At 30.0% G+C, this 16,775-nt stretch overlaps 1 long non-coding RNA gene across 2 annotated transcripts; it reads left to right on the top strand.

Annotated features, from left to right (window-relative positions):
- The first annotated feature begins 4,915 nt into the window (after nucleotides 1-4,915).
- On the top strand, nucleotides 4,916-7,310 carry LOC105631585 (uncharacterized). 2 transcript variants are annotated; one of them, XR_002284113.3, is made up of 5 exons: nucleotides 4,916-5,204; nucleotides 5,367-5,492; nucleotides 6,282-6,365; nucleotides 6,541-6,913; nucleotides 7,094-7,310. It is a non-coding gene; the product is annotated as an uncharacterized LOC105631585 (long non-coding RNA). The 2 variants fall into 2 exon arrangements; XR_001046737.4 differs by having other exon boundaries at nucleotides 4,918-5,204; nucleotides 5,399-5,492.
- The last annotated feature ends 9,465 nt before the right edge of the window (nucleotides 7,311-16,775 follow it).

The following is a 16,775-nucleotide window of genomic DNA, read 5'->3' as shown; positions in this document are numbered from 1 at the left end:
TTATTAACTTGGCTTTAGTCTTTTCTTTTTTCTATCAACATCAAGTTTCATTGAATTATGACATTTTCCGGCCGAAGAAATGGTTGGTTTTTGAAATTTAAATTGGTAATTTTTTAATATAATTCATTTCTTATTATATGTCGACTTCTAAAAAGAGTTTTATTCTTAATGTTAATTTTTTTATTTTTTATTTTTTTCATTACTAAATTAATTTGTAACTACTATCATTTTAATTTAGTAAGAAATTTAATTTTCCTTGCAATAAATAGATGGCATCTTGATTATTAAGTATTTTTAATTTTCTTGATATTTTTTCTCTTATATTCTATATCTGTTTGACTTGAAAGAAAATAGTGTTTATGAAACTAAAAAAAAAAAACTAAAAGTATATATTTATATTTGGGTCACTTTTTAGAGTTTCAAGAATTTGTGTGTCTATACATATATTCCTTTCTCTAATGCATTGGGTAAGTAATACTGACACTATAGTCAAACCGATTACTATTATCAATTCAGATTATCTTCTCATTTTTTTTATTTACTTAGCAGTAAAAAATAATTTATTAGTATTTTTCATTATATATATATATATATATATATTAATTTGGGGTTGAAGGCAGGGTTTGAAGATTGAATGATGGCTGAATTTTCGTTTTTGGCACTATTAGGGTTTAAATAATCTGCATTTATAAATTAGAGACTTAAGGATTATGTTTAGAGATTAGGTTGAACTTTATTTTGAGATCAATTCATTATGTAAAAATAAAATTAAGTAGATAAGAAGTAGCATTACAAGTAGCTTGACAAATTAACTAATTGCATTTATTTTAATCTAAATAAAAACTTTAATATTATATATATATAAATTAAAAGAATAAATAAAAATAGAAATAACGAACATAGTCAACGTGCAACGCGTGCCATAAAAAAGATAGTAGAAAATAAAAAAAGGAACATCACAGAGTGGGTACTATCTTCCAAATGGATAAACATTAAGAGAGTTACCTAAAAATTTAGTTTTTAACTTCGATGTCATATCATATGTAAAATGCTCCAAGCGGCGACTCTGGTTTGCTCATGGAAGGAGGCATTTTGATTTTTAAATGGATAAGATTTTGATCTTAGTGTGTAAGAGTTCTTGAAAACTATAAAAAAAAGAGCAATACCAACCCTTTTGATAGAAGAAGAAATTGGTAGTGCTCCTTTTTTATATTTTTTTTTAGTTATTAGTAAAAATAAAAAAGTTTTTTTCTTTATTCAATAAAAATAAAAATATATATATAATTTAAAGAAAAAGGAAGGATATTGTGTTTTATGGGAAAAAGCTTGTGTGTAGGAGTACGATTAGGGCAGATCAAGAAAAGAGAAGAATAGCAAGAAGAGGCTTTGATGAAAATAGTTGTAGAGGACTAAATGACGATCAATTATTCAATGCTAGAGGTAAGAGGGGTTATGGAAAAAAGGGGAAAGAGAATTTGAGGAGAGAGAATTGGGCATGAGAGATAAAAAGAGAGATAAGTTTCACACTTTTGAAGGCTTACATGGCATTAGAAACAAAGAAATAGCTAAGCTGGCACGCACTGTCAGTTTTCCGGCGTCTCTTCCTTGAAAATCAAATAAAAATGTCTTTCTCGTTACAGAAATTAGAATTAAAAAATTTTCCTGTTACAAATTGAATTCCATGAATGATATTATGATAGTCCCTACAGTTGAGGGACATCGGATGAAATTAAGCCCAAATGGATCAGATTTTAACTTTATGCTTATAGCAGGGAAATTGTAGCATATGTCAGATTTTTAAACTTTAATGTAAAAAATATTACTTCTATTGATACTATTACAATAATGTATCTCTTATTAGTGATTTACCAAATTACCCTTTTATATTACTATCCAAATTATTTTTATTTTGTGTTAATTATAAATTTAGTGTCTTAGCTTTCAAAAATTTTCTATTTTAATGTCTCAACAGAAAACGTTTGCAATCAGGTGTTTAAACACAAAAAAATTTTCAATCAGTTGCCTCTAGCTTACGTAGCGAGTCGAAAATATAAATAGGAAAGAGATGTTGTGCCACAATTGATTTTTTTTGCTGACATGGATTGAATGTTGACATGGCACCTTCTCTAATTCTTTCCTTCCTTTCTCTCTCTCTCTCTCTCTCTCTCTCTCTCTCTCTCTCTCTCTCTCTCACTACTTACAACCCGCCAAGCTTCCAAAAAACAAATGAATGCTGACATGGATATGAACGCCATTTCCACTTGCAACCCTCCAAGCTTCCAAAACAAATAAATTCAAATCATAACCAGAAAAAAGGAGAACGAAACGGTTGTTACAGATTCTAAAGTAATCTCTCAAATCGAGGTGGAGGAGTCGCCATTGCAACCTGACCAACAGACAAATAAAAACCAGGCTCTTGTGTCTCTTAGTAGGCAATCCTCAATCTATTCTCTTACCCTCGATGACTTCCAACATACACTTTGTGAGAGTGGCAGGAATTTCGGTTCCATGAACATGGATGAGTTTCTTACCAGTATTTGGAATGTAAAAGAACATCAAGCTACTACGATTCGATACGCTGTTGAGGAGAAGTAGCAAAAACCGCAAAAGCCATTGATTTTCCATCTGGTTTTTAAACCATAAAATCAAGAAGAAACAATAACACTATTTAATGAAAAAATCTCAACAATTAAAGATATGAGATAGAAAAAATCTCTTTATAAATATACCAGAAATGAACGAATATAAATATTTCTGTTAGCTGAAGCGTTTCTAATAATGGGTCTATAGATATGGCAATCTATTGATATGTATATGTGCAAAGAAGGAAAGAGAGAGGAGGTGAGCTTGGAAAATGGAAAGGAAAGGAAAAACACAGTTTATTTGCCTCGATGAAAATGAACATAAATGGTGGTTCCAATAGAGAGAGAGAGAGAGAGAGAGAAAGGAAGGAAAAAATGAGAGTGAAAGAAGGTGCCATGTCAGCAAAAAAAAAAATCCATTGGGGCATAACATCTCTGTTCTATTTGTATTTTCAGTTTGCCATGTAAGCCGGAGACACCCGATTGAAATTTTTTTTGAGGTTTAAACACCTAATTATAAACGTATTCCATTGAGATACTAAAAGAGAAAATTTTCAAAAGTTGAGACACTAAATTTATAATTAACCCTTTTATTTTTTATTTTCTATTTGGACTAGTTTTAACATACTGTTTGTTATTAACATTCCATTTTTTTCGTTTCTTCTTCTTCTTCTTCTTCTTTTTATTTTAACGGCAACTGTGAATTCTACCTGAGGCAGCAGGCCGTCGCGTTAGAGTTGTTGTCACAGGCGATCACTTCACCGAAAAATCAAGCTTAATTGTGGAGATCGATTCACCATTTTTTTTCGTTTCTTCTTCTTTTTGTTCTTCTTTATGTATTTGACTGTTTACAGTTGATTTGATTCCGTTTAGATTTCGTTTTTCTTGCCTATTTTACAATCAATATGATTTTGGTTTTATTCAATTTTACTTTTTTCTCTGTCGGTGTTGGCTGCGATTCCAGATTTTTATAGATTTTAGGTTTCAAATGAGTAATTTTGTTGATTATTATATAATTTTTTTGCATTTCGCATAATTGTGTTTGATGGATTTTCTAGGATTTTTCTTTTAATTTTGTGTGTGTGTGTACATATACCCTATTTATTTCGTTTGATCTAATGTATTAATTGATTTATATACATATATACCATATATTTATGGGTGTGTGTGTATATATATATTCTGTATTCAATGTGTTAATTGGTATATATTTTTACAATATCATATTTATCGTTGATCAGAAACATACTTTTTAGTGGTTTGTTTCTTCAATTATGGAAATAAAACATTAGATTTTGTTTTATAGTTGTCTAAAAATGCCAGTTAGAACTTTTACTTTCGATGTCTAAGGTTTATGCGTCATGGTGATCAAAGGATTGAAGATAGTTTTTGTCGGTTTGAAGAAGATTTTCGTTTGTAGGTGACATCGCTTGTGAGTGTTTGTGTGTGACGTGGATTCATTATGATATTACTTTGGGGTTTATTATTTTATTTTATTTTATTAAAAATGACATTCAATTAATTTTAAAAGTTTTTTGATATTTTGTTAATATTAAAATTTAATTCGTGACATTTATTTATTTATTTATTTGAAATATAATTCATTAATAATAATACCAAGAATGACAAATAAGCATATAGACTAGACATAGAACTTTATTATTAGTAGCTACTAGAGTTCGTTGATCTTTTAATGAAATAAATTTTTGAATAATGAAATTAAAACTAAAAAATATAATATTAGATCTTTTCTCTTGAAGGCAATCTTGATAAAAGATATATATCTTCATATCAACAACTAGTCCGTTAATTGATTTGAACGTCGAAATAATAACTCATTTGGATCTTCTATAATTGGATTGTTTTTCCAATAATTTGCAACATATGATGAATACAGATGAGTTTCCGCCGCTATGCATCAATAGTATCAATGGAAAAACGAGCCGCACTACCAGGCTCCATTGATTGAAAATTCACACTTGCAAATCAAGATCTAAAGTCTCCAATCAAATAAAATCAAATATCATAATTTATTTAGTGATAAACTGAAACGACCTGAAAAATTATTTTCAAAAATTTTTTATTTAAAAGTTTAAATATAAATTCTAAACCAATTATATTATAGGGCATTATTATATTTAATAATAATCAAGTCAATGTATTGTAATTTATTTAACAAATTTATTGTAAATATATTTTATATTTGCTAAACCAAATCCTAAATTAAACTAAACCCTTTGAAAACCCATAAATCAATTGAAAAACCAAGCTAAAACCATGATTTGAACCAAACCAGACTCGAATTGACGCAGACCTCATTTGACCAATGAGAAAATTCTAGAAAAAAAAATAAAGAGAAGAGAAAAAGAAAGAGACCAGCGTCTCTCTCTCTCTCACCATTTTCTCTTCCCCTCCCCTTTCTTCCCGTTTTCCAGCCAAACGGCCACAATTTCCGGTGAGTGAGGGCTCTAAAATCATCTACTCGTCGCAAGGAGTTCGATTCAAGCATTGGATTGCGTGATTTGAGTCCGGAACGAGAGAAAACTCGACCGAAAGGGTGCGATGCCATCGTAGCAACTTTCCTGGCCATTCATGCCATTTTCGGCGACCTGAGGCTTCAAGGTAGGTGTCGATCGATTCCTCTCCTCTCCCTCTTTCATTTGACTGCTTCGTTGTTGAGTATGGTGGCCGAAATGGTTCACACTCACCTTGATATGATCACACATTAGTGATCCTCTCATTGAGACAAATAAAATGATGTATTATTTGTTAATTTTGGTGAAGGTTAGATTTCTAACAACCGTGCACGGTGGCAGGTGGTGGGGGACCGGTGACTGGCCGGCGAGGCTCCAAAGGCAAAATCTTCTCCTCTTCCCGTTGATCTCGAATATGTAATCCAATTTTTCATTGGTAAACCTAAAATCCAATGCATTTTTCCTCTAGAAATCAATTTGAATTTATTTCCTTATTTTACAATTATTTGATGAGATTAAATAAAAGTTGTAATTAGTTAAAAAATTGTTTAACTTGGTTAATCCATTAAGAACCTAGATTACTATAGGGTAAGAATATTATTTTTGGTACCTTAAGGGCTAACAAGAGATTAATGGAAAGCTAAGTATTTTAATAGAAATTGCTAATTAGGTATATACGTATTATCATGGTATGAACTGAATCCGTGAACATACCTTTGCTTTGAGTTGGGATTAATTGTTGATATAAATAAATTGATTCAAGTTGATTTAATGATGACATAATGGAGGATGGGCTTTGATTAAGGATTTGCCTGATGGATGGGCTGTGTGTGATGTGTGCGATGTGTAAAATTGGAATAGTCTAGTTTATAGAGAAAATGCTGCCGAATTTTCGGCAAAACACTTAATAAAAAACTAAATTAGTTGTATCCGTAATAGGTGGTAATGACTAAAATTTTTAGTATTATTATTATTATTATTATCATCATTATAAAATTTTACTTACCAAATAATTAGAAGCTTTATTAAAAGTTATTAGTTAGAATAAATAAATAAATAAATAAATAAATAAATAAATAAAGAAACAGTGTATATATATAGTTTAGTTCGATAAGTTAAATAAGTGATTAGTAACCAAAAATAAATAAAATATTATTAAAAATTTGAGTTTGGAAAGGACAGTTAGAATTCATGAATAATAAACTTATTTTGGTTCTTTCTTTAGACATTATTGCAGGTTCAGAGGAATTAATGGATGAGTAACCGGATGGCGAGAGAGGAGCACAACTTCTAGCTAAACTATAAAACTGTGAGTAATGTTAGATAATTCGCATCATCCATCTGCATTTGCATATGTGCGTTCACAACTAAATGTTAGCCATGCATTACTTATTAAATTGTTATTTTGTGTTGCATTAGTTGTTGCTATTGGAAATGATTTGATTAGTTGTGACGTGCTTTATATTTGCTTTGCTTGTGTGTAGTTGGGATGAAGTGGGTCACCATAGGTTTGTGAGACAGTACTGGAAATGATGAAAATATGAAATGCAACCGTCGGCTAGGTATGGGGAGATTGGCACCCCCGTGTGCACTTGGTGATATGATATAGATGATATAGAAAATCACAGGGTGGCCTCCTATTCGTATGGAAAAGAAAAGAGAGTATAAAAAAATGATGAAATGAATGAAATGAAAGATGAGAGGGCTGGTCAAGTGAGGTTGAGATCGGTCGACCATGTATGGGGAATCGGCTACCTGGTGCACACGTGATGAGAGGGCAGGCCATGAGTGAGGACGGCTCGTCGAGGGATTTGGTGACGCCACTGATCAATTTCCACGTGATGTGATTATGTTAAGGTGTTAATATTTGTGTTTGTTATTGTTTTATCATTTGTTTGATGGACTGTATGATCATATAACTAGTCAAATGACTAGATTGGTTTATTTATGCATTGTGTGATTGTGTGTGAGGTGAGAGGGTTATCTAATCCTACTCATTAAGTTTGGCGCTCACCCTGCCTCCTTATTTTTTTTCAGGTACTAGAAGGTAAGAAGAACCCTTGGATCCAACCAAATCACATACAAATATAGAAAATTAATAATAGTTGTTAAGCATGTAAATGTAAAAGATTGTAAATAATGGAGTTTCGCAATTGTATTCCAAATGGGTTGTAATTGAATAATATGACCATATACATTAATTATATGAATTGTATTTTTAATACGTTTGTGGAATAAAGTTATTAGACCTGAAGCCACAACTATAAATAGAATATGAGTTTAACTAATATAAGATTACTACGGGCCTCAGAGGACTTAAGTCCACACAGGTCCTAATGTCGGTCCGACCCTTAGAGACGAGTCGTGACATAAACCCTCATAAAGAAGGGACAAAAAAAAAATCCAAATATGGAGACAACCAACAATAACAAAATAAAAAAGGAAGATCTATTGTAGCAAAAACACATGTGAATTTCTTAAAACAAAAGAAGATTAAAAGCAAAAGAGGGTGAAGCAAAAGAAATAATAAAAAGTAGGAGGTATGTGCTACCGCTGATAAATAGTATGAGCCCCAAACTAAAATTAAGGTTAGAAAACTGTTTGTGACATATATTAAGTTACCATCATAAAATAAAAACCAAAGTAACCATAATGAGTCCTTGTCATACCTAAACCCTTACAAATGATGTTATCTACAAATGGAAATCTTCTGCAAACTAACAAAACTACCCTCACTACTACCCTCACTACTTCGATCACCACGACGCATAAACCTATAAATCAGAAACAAAAATTCTAAGCATCATTTTCAAGCAACTATAAATAAAATTTGTGGTTTCGTTTCCATAATCAAAGAAACAAACATTTAAAGACTATATTTTTCTATTTAAAAGAAAAGTCCTAGAAAATCAATCAAACACAATGCCTCAGAATGCAGAAAGAATTCATAAAATAGTCAATAAACTAACCCACTAGAAATCTAGAAGTCTATAAAAATCTGGAATCTGCCAACACCGATAGAGAAAAAGACAAGTAAAAAGGAATAGAAAATTAGAATTAACTTGATTGTAAAATAGCTCAAGAAGAACGAAATGTAAACAGAATCAAATTGATACAGAAAAAAGAACATAAAGAAGAGGAAGAAGAAGAAGAAGAAATGAAAAATACAATGAAGAGCGTTGCAATCAAGCTCACATTTTCAATGAAACGATCACCCGTGACAACAACTCTCACGCTAGTCCTACCGCCAGAGGTGAAATTCACACATGCTATTGAAACAGGAAAAAGAAGAAGATAAAAAATAAAAATAATCTAGATAATAATATAAAATGGCAATTAGGTAATTACCAATAAAAGATATATTATTTTAATAATTTTAGTTAAAGTGACATTTTTTAAACTATAGTTTAAAAATTTGGCATATTCTATAATTTTTCTATTTTATTTTTGACAAAAAATTATACTCTCTTAATTTTTAAAATTTGTCGACATTTTATACATATTAGAATTTAATTTTTGACATTTATTAATTTGCCCCGTACAACAACAAAATCAAAGAACAATAATATTTGCACAATCAAATCCAATATTAATGTTTGTATAATAAAAAACTAATTGTCTTTGAAAAAAACTTATATAACAACAAATCATTATCAACATTTGCTCATTCCATTTCGTACATAATAAAAAATATTTACTTTAATTCAAAGCTAAAAACTTTTACCAGGAATCAGAAATCCATTAATCACTTATTTAAAATGAACAAGATAGACAGTTCCATGATTCAAAAGAAGACTAAAAACAAATATGAAACTTATAATGCTAAAAAAGAGATAAATTTTGTTTGTATAAAATCTTTATGACCTTTAAATAATATAATAAAAACATATAAGGAAACCCCATATACATGAGAATCCAAAATTCAAAAGCTAGGAATGTCAAAATGGGTTGGTGTGTCGGGTTCAACACGAATCCACCTAACACAGGACATGATTATGTTCAACATGAACACTACCTGTTTAATGATCGCATCAAATGTTTAAACATGAACATGACACGTGTACTCATTTAATTAAATGGATCATATATGAATCAAAAATTTTAATTAAATTTCATTAAATGGGTCGTATATAGGTCAGAAACAGGACACATATAACCCACATAACCCGTTTAATACACACACACACACACTATTTAAACTCGTGTTATATACGGGTCACCCATTTGTGACACGAACCTATTTAGACTCAACCGTAATCTGTTTAATTTATATGTTAAGGGAATCGTGTTTCCGTGTAATGACCCATTTTGATACCCTATCAAAAGCTAACTAGCTACCTTTACTTTGTTCACTAGAAAGGAAATACAAATAGAATAATACAAGCACATGTTTGTTCATCACCCTCTCAAAAAATTAAAAGGATAATCATATTCAACAATAATTAAAATGATAATCATATTCAATGATAATTAAAAATCCCATAAAAATAAAAAATCTCGAAATAAAGTACCTGAATTTTTTGTATTTTAATTATAGATCACCATGAGTATTGGACCGATTAGGGATTGAATGTGCAAACGGTAGACTGATAATTGATAAGTACACTTGAGAGAGAGTAGAGTATGATTTGTGGCTTTAGGCTTTAGAATGAAAATTAAAACGACTTAGCTTTATATAGGTTCAAAATTAAAATAACCTAGTTTTATATAGGTTCAAATCCAATTCGCTCTCACCAATCAGCTCGTCAGCTAATAAATGAAGCTCTCATTTATTAATCACTTGTCATTGCTCCTTTTTTATACTCATACTTTATTTTCTTTATAATGCAGTCAAAATTTTTTATTTGATACATACAGGAGACCTAATGAGATGGAAAAATATTGTGGGCTACACAATAGGGTTAGCAATACCTTTTGAATAATATTCACCAAATTGGTAATAAACTTTATAGTGGAGAGGGCTCAAACTCGAGACCTTCTACTCCTCAAATCTTTCTACAAGATGTAGGAAAACCAACCAAATCACATCTGATTGGTATAATGTAATCTAATTATGCATCATACTTCAATCCCAGCAAAATGTCTATATGCATATATAAGTTTCTGCTAAAAATTTATTATGCAATTAAGAATGAATAAAAAATTCACTTTCTGCCTAGCAAAGTGTTAAAAATATGGGATCGAGGAGTAATTAGTGAAATTTATTTACAATTAACAATTCATTTAATGATTGAGCTTATAATGAAAGGCTCACCTTAGTTGGTTCACCTTCTTCATCATATCTCATTTACTCAATTTATATTTAACCAATGTATGATTACCCATATACTTCTACACAAAATAATGTAAAAAAGCAAAAAAAAAAAAAAAAAAAAAAAAAAAAAATTATTTGTATATATCCATTATTGTGGTTTGCAAACATGATGAAAGGTAAAAGAAATTTAAACAACGTAATACCTAAAATTTTTTTAATAATCTAACAATTATCTTTAACATTTATCTATAAATATGTGTTAATTAATTAATTATTATATAATAGGTAAATAAATCATCCAATCAAAATTTTTTAAAATTATTAATTTTCAAATTTGTAAAGAGAAAATAGAATATTAAGAAAACAGATTACCAATTTAACGTTTGAAAAACTTATATATATATATATATATATATATATATATATATATATATATATATGTAAATTAAATATAAATATATACAAATATACAAATATTATAGTTAAACATTATATTTTTTTAAATTAAAAAAATTATATACATTATAATTTTCCTTATCACTTGTCTAATTAAAATCTTTAGATTATAATCAAATATTAAATATATACTTGTTAACACGTTAAAAATTAAAATTTTTAATTGATTATTTAAAATATTTTAAAGCATTGATTGACTGATTCAAGATTGTGGTTCCTACTAATCGGCTCCTTGTGCTTGTAGGCTGGATGAGTTTTGTTGGGTCCGATTCTGTCTTGGATTGATACTTACTTTAACCTTCAGAATATGGGACTTTCCAATCTTACTTTTTTGAAGGATTACTCATGACACTCAAAGTGTTCAGTGATAATGGTTCATTGATTTTGGAATTGCAAGACTAGAGAGTGACTAGCTTCATCTGTTTCAAAACTTGTCATTTTTCTTGTTTGATCGATAGGGAAGATCTAAACATATAACTGAATTCAATGGGACTAGGTATCCTTTAGGTACCTTGAACATTATTTTGCCAAGGGAGGTGGTAATATTGCCTTCAAGATGCCCCATTCTTTGAAAATCAATATTGTTTGATTAAAGAAGGGTAGTTGCTAGATGATGCTCCATTTTTCTGCTTTATGGTACAATCTTCATTTCCTTGTAATAGAATGCAGTGCAATTTTCTCTTTCATACCAAGTAGATCAATTTCAAACTTGAGCATATGACAAAGCAAAAAACTAGACTCAAACTTGAATTGTAACATCCATTATATGGTCCCGTATGATTAGATAATAGGCACCACATCTCATATCGAAGGCACAAGACTAACCATGCTAATTACTGAACTAAACCTAAAACATACAACATTAAACTACATTATTTATTATTTTACTACTCCAAAATGACTAAGAAAATTTTTGAGAAATCTTGCGTAAAAACTGCAAGAGTTGCCGTCTACATATTCAATAATCCTAAATTTCAAACTTATTAAAAACACCTCCAATAATTCATACAACTCAACCAAACTCCAACATGCTCAACCCATCATCATTGATCAATCGATCAATCAATCGACATCAACACAATCTCATTAAAGATCACTAAGTAATCATACTCAATATTCATTTCTAAATATTTAAAACATACTTAATCATATTCCATTTCACACCAATTAATTCTCAACTTCAAATTTCTAAAATAAGCATAATTGTGGTACATCATACTTAATACAAAATCTCATCATTCATATAAGACACTTTAGGGTATTTGATTATATTTAAATGCCCGACATAATTAAAAGAAACGAAAAATTGGACTAACTCACAAGGCTAATGATTGAAATATCGACTCTCTGATGATAAGTATCTGTTATAGTTCAGAATCTACTACCTGCATGTTGACTTGCATAAAGCTCAGTAGTGCTTCATATCCTCAAAATTAGGATATTCATCCAAGCATATTCAATGACAATATTCACATCATCAACTTGAAATAAATATCTCAATCATATATTTAATTCAGCTCAGTCATATATTCAACATTTAATCACCAATCATATTTTTAATACACATCTATCATCCAAAAATATTCAGTTCAACATATATGTATTAATCATATTATTTTAATCATGAAAATTATACTTGAGCATTTTTATTCATGTCATACTATTAAATCTCAAATCCATAACAATAATCATAATTTAAACATATATAATTCAAGAAATGTTTCATTATTTTCATTAATTTATAAAATATTATTAATTTTTTGACCTTAGGCACATTTAAAAAGATCAAATAGCAGACAGAGAAACATAAGCTTATAATATAATCATATAGCCCGGAGACCAGCTCAAAAGCCTCAACATAATCATAGGAGCTCATTAGCTCAACATAGTATCAGGCGCCAAAAATCCATAATCACATCCGAAGGATATACATACTAATAGCAATACTGTACAACATATAAGACATGATATACACCTATACCTCTAACAACATCGGCCAAGAATACTAAGGCCATAAATGTAGATTTTCATTATTTATTTATTTTTATTTATTCAAATCAGAGTTCATAATTAGAATTTCGACCTTAAAATTACACCGAAATATTCTATCACAGGCTGACAAATATTTCATTCATGAAAATTTCATTTATTCTTTAAAATCACATTTTCCATTCAATTTATTCAACCATACTTGAACTTCATAATTTAATATTCTTATCACATAATCATACTTATAAATTCATAAATTCTCTATTTCATACATAAATTCATGTCATCATATTATATAACATACTATTTCATTAAATATTCTATCATAGCATTTAATTTGTGCTGATATAATTGGAGGTTTGGCTCATAGGGGTAAGATTATCTCAATAACCTTAAAGCGATTTGTATTGTTTTACCATATTAACCTTTGATTATGTGGAGAGAGAATGATAGAGTGGTTTTGAAATTCAAAACCACCATTAATATTTGTGGCTTTGTTTGACAAAAAATCCAATAGGAATATAACTTCTATAGATAAACTAGACACATGCATCAGTAAAAAAAACGTTCATTTATTACTTTATTTTTTGAAGTGAAGCTAGTTAAATGTTTAGGAAGCAAGTGATTTTTTGATTGATTTTTCAATACTCTTTCATTCATCCCTAATCTATCTCATTATGCTCACTATGAATAATCATAGAAACGGTAACAAAGGTAAGTTTTAAGTTGTATTTAGAGGGAGGAAGTAGATTTATGATTCTTGGCATGGTTGTTCATCTCTAGTGATTGGCTTCAGGCATAGTGTTTTCATATCATACTACACGATGGAAGAGGCTTTGAAATCTTATAATTCTTATTGTAAATATTTTATAGATTTAAGAAGTATTGATATTTGTAGAATACCTAGGAAAAATACTTCATTAATCGATAAATGGCTTAAAGACAAGTTATATATACAAAGCAACAAACTAAAGATAAATAGATGTACACTTGGCTAATGTAAAGGTAACCAACTATTAGCTAACTATTTATGTTTTGTCTGTATGTGCTAACACACCCCCCCCCCCCCCCCCGGGCAAGCTGGAGAATATATATATTTGTCATTCCCAACTTAACAAGAAGATGTTTGAAGGATGGAGCAGACAAAGCCTTTGTAAAGATATCAGCAAATTGAGATGATGAAAGAACATGTAGCGACTTAATAAGATCCGAATGCAGCTTTTCACGGACTAAATGACAACCAATCTCTATGTGTTTGGTTCTCTCGTGAAATGTGGGATTGACTGCTATTTGTAAGGCTGATTTATTATCACAAAATAAGAGTGATGGCTCTGAGTGAGTGATGGCAAATCTGCCAATAAGATAACTATTAAAGCTCACATGTAGTAAAGGCTAAAGCTCTATATTCAGCTTCTGATGAAGATTTAGAAATAATACTCTAGTTTTTGGCTTTCCAAGAAATTAATGACTTACCAAGAAAAACACAATATCTAGAAACTGATTTTCTAGAATCCACACACCCGGCCTAATCAGAGTCACTAAAACTTTTAACTGAAAATCAGAATTTACAGGAAAGAAAAAACCAGCACCAGGAGAAGCTTTAACATATCTGAGAATTCGGTGAGCAGCTGGTCTATTTAAGAACTGGCTGTGTTGTTGGAAAACAAATATTTGGTCTTGTAGACTAAGGATAAAAAAGTCGACCAACTAATCTTTTAAAAGAGGATATCTCAGATAATGGAGTGCCTTGAAACATACTAAGCTTGGTTTTGCAATCCATAGGTGTAATAGCTGGTTTAGAATCAAGAAATCTAGAATCTATAAGAATTTATGGAGCATATTTCCTTTGTGTTAAAGTGATACCAGCCTTAGATCTAGCAACTTCTAATCCCAAGAAAAATTTCAAATCTGCAAGATCCTTGATTTTAAAAATGTTATCAAGATGTGATTTAACATGCTAAATTTCAAGCAAATTATTTCCTATCAAGATCATGTCATCTACATAAACTAACAAAACAGTAATATCATATTCCATTTTCTTGAAAAAAAGAGAAAAATTAAATTGAGATTGTATATAACCAAGAGATAAAAGTTCTTGAAACAAAGAATACCATTGTCTACTAGCCTGCTTGAGGCCATAAAAAGATTTCTTCAAATGACAAACTTGATTAGGCTTTGAAGAAGAAAAACCTTATGGTAATTGCATATAGACATCTTCATGCAATTCACCATGAAGGAAAGCATTGTTTACATCGAATTGTTATAAATGCCAATTACAAGTTGCAGGAACAGCCAATAAAAGTCTCACTATGGTAATTTTGGCTACAGGAGAGAAAGTCTCAAAATAATCTACTCCCTTAATTTAAGTAAAACATTTGGTAAAGGAAAAAAAAAAAGAAAGCGTGTTAATGCTCTGATACCATGTAGAATCCTAGGAAAAATACTTCATTAATTGATAAATGGCTTAAAGACAATGTTATACTCCCTCCGTCCCAAATTGTGTTTACTTGTTATTCCTTTTTTGGATGTCCCAAAATGTTTGCAAGGTTTCTAAATTTAGATATGTAAACAATTATTTTTTTCTATAATAATCTTTATGATTGTTCATTAAATGAAGGACTTTTATTAATATCTTAATGAATTAAGGGTAAAAAGGGCAAAATAACTTTTGTTGACTAAATTCTTAATATGCATGTTTTGTCAAGCCATGCAAACAAAATGGGATGGAGGAAGTATATACAAAGCAACAAATCAAAGATAAATAGATGTACACTCGGCACTGTAGCTACACTTGGCCAATATAAAGGTAACCAACTATTAGCTAACTTTTTTTATTTTGTCTATATGTGCTAACAGTAAAGTATTGAGGGAAGCTCGTTTGCTAGAGATGGGAGGTCTGTAATTGATCTAGGCAGTGCTAGATTTGAGGGAAGCTCATATGTTGGTAGAATAGTGATGAGATGTTGAACAATGATTCTAAAGATCTAATGAGGGATGAACGATTGAAGATGAGAAGAAGGTTGAATGCATCACAGAATCAACTTCAAAGAAGCTAGATGGTGGATATGCTAAAGCGTTAAGATCAAACTATAAAGTTAATAAGTTTACAGATTGCAAATTATTTTTGGGTATCTTAGTTAGATTTTTTCTATGAGTGATATCATTTGGGTTTTGTAATAGGAGTGATATCATTTGGTTTTTGTAATGGAAAGAATAACATGTAGACATCACACCAAGACTTAGAGATTCAATATTATGGGAAATGTTAATTTCTAAATCTAAAAAAATTATTTTGTGGCATTTATGCTGATTACGGTAGTCATCATGTTTGTAGAAATTTCATTGTTTATGCGATTGTATAGAAAACTGCTAATTCGAATAGGTAATCCATGGTGATGTTTTATGATTAATTAGACATTATCATGGAGGACTTCTAATGTTTATTCGAGAATCATTATATTTTTTATGTCCTTTTCTATGAGATGGTTTATGCAGGCCTTTATTGAAGCCCACAGTAGGCTTCATCAATTAAAGTGTAAGTTGAAATTAGATGTAATAGTTTATTTGTCCCTGCTGAAGTATACTGGAAGGCTTACTTGTATGAGAAAGCCCGTTTATGATTCCTATTCTAGGCCATATATGTGTTGTGTGAGGCCGGTAGAAATTGATTATTATACTGGTAGAGATAAACTAGTTAAGGTTGAATCGATGTTGAAAATAAGTTAGATTTGGGATACCATACACTGATGTACATAACTGGGTGTGTTTTGGTGTGGATCCAGAGTTGTTTGTATGAAGGGAAAAGAAAAACTTAGGCTGAAGATATTATGTTTAGTAAATTAGCTTATACATAAGATAATATTGCCATGTCAGTGCAAAAATATAGTTAAAAAATTAGCAAAAGCAAATAATTGAGAATTGAAATGTTGATTAAAATTATATGTCAATTTATTCATACTTGAATAAACAATTAGTGTTATTAAGTAACAATGTGTAATTACCCAACAAAATACGAGTTGT

This window comes from Jatropha curcas, chromosome 9, assembly GCF_041381405.1.
Source record: "Jatropha curcas cultivar XTBG-Jc1 chromosome 9, XTBG_Jcur_1.0, whole genome shotgun sequence".
NCBI lineage: Eukaryota > Viridiplantae > Streptophyta > Magnoliopsida > Malpighiales > Euphorbiaceae > Jatropha > Jatropha curcas.
Note: the sequence above shows the minus strand (reverse complement) of the source record. Positions and strands in the feature narration are given on the sequence as shown.